Genomic DNA, 1,379 nt, shown 5'->3' with positions numbered 1-1,379 from the left:
AATTTTTAGTATTTTTAGTAGAGACGGGGTTTCACCATGTTGACCAGGATGGTCTCGATCTCTTGACCTCGTGATCCACCCGCCTCGGCCTCCCAAAGTGCTGGGATTACAGGCTTGAGCTACCGCGCCCGGCAACTTTTATATTTTTTTAGTAGAGATGGGGTTTCACCGTGTTGCCCCGGCTGGTCTTGAACTTCTGACCTCAAGTAATCAACCTGCCTTGGCCTTCCAGAGTGCTGGGATTACAGGCAAGAATGGTTATTTTGGTAGGCAAGTCAGAATCTTTGCCTCACAATGATCATTTAAATACATTCAGAACTCCAAACTGCTAATATAGTTTTATTTATTTATTTATTCATTCGTTTGTTCATTCATTTATTTGGGGCTGAATCTTACACAGAGAATTTATATATAGATATTAGCTACATATACTTCATATATACGATACACAGATAATAGCATCTCACTTATTTGACAGTTAAACTTCCTTAATGTCATGTGATTTTTTTTTTGGGAAAGGAATAGTGGACAGGAGAGTACAATGTATAATAGTAGTATAACTCTTTGTCCTGGTGGTGGAGGAGGAACAGGGGTGGTGATATTTAACCTAGATTAAAGACCAGGAAGGGAGGGATTGCCTCTGCCAAAGTTTCCTCCAACAGGGATCAGTAGCCCTAAGGACAAAGAAGCCAGCTTTTGCCTTCTGTTGTTTGGCAAAACCTCACTCAGACCTTTACTCCCTCAGACTTTTCTGAGTTTAACAACAGACACGATCTTTGCTGTGCTGAGAAACTTGTGTCTTCCTGGCCTGTAGGGAGTGCAAACCAGATTAATCCAGATTAATAGACTCTGAACTCAAAAAACAATCATTCTTAAGGGTGTCCTAACTTTAAAAGATCAACTAAGAGGTCAGCAGAATTTGGAGACTTGGGTCCTTATAAGAATAGCTGGTGCTCTTTTCCTGTTCATATCTAAGAACAAAGCTGTTGAAAAAACTGCTGCAATGAATCAAACCAGAGGAGCTGGCCATGCTCCCCCGCAGAGAGCCCCGGGACATTTGCCTAATGTATGGTGCTGAGCTCCACCTTTAGAGGAACTCTTTTTTTTTTTTTTAAATAACTATTATTAGCTTGCAAGAAAAAAGTGCCCAACAGTTTTAAAGTTAACCTTGGTGCTCTATGGTGCATTTGCAGAGATACTAACAATTAAAATGAAGACAAGGAAAATAAAAATAAAGTCTGACTAACATTTGCTTGTTTTGTCTTTAAGGATCTTCAAAATTGCTTTGAATGCTATGGCTTGCAGAAAAAGGGTGGGCATGGTGGCTGTCGTATATACATGTAATGATCTTTTTTTTTTTTTTTTTTTTTTTTTTTTTT

Source organism: Cebus imitator, unplaced genomic scaffold (genome assembly GCF_001604975.1).
Source record: "Cebus imitator isolate Cc_AM_T3 unplaced genomic scaffold, Cebus_imitator-1.0 Scaffold89, whole genome shotgun sequence".
In the NCBI taxonomy this organism is placed as follows: Eukaryota; Metazoa; Chordata; class Mammalia; order Primates; family Cebidae; genus Cebus; species Cebus imitator.
The sequence above is the reverse complement of the archived record's forward strand: the minus strand, read 5'-3'. Positions refer to the sequence as shown.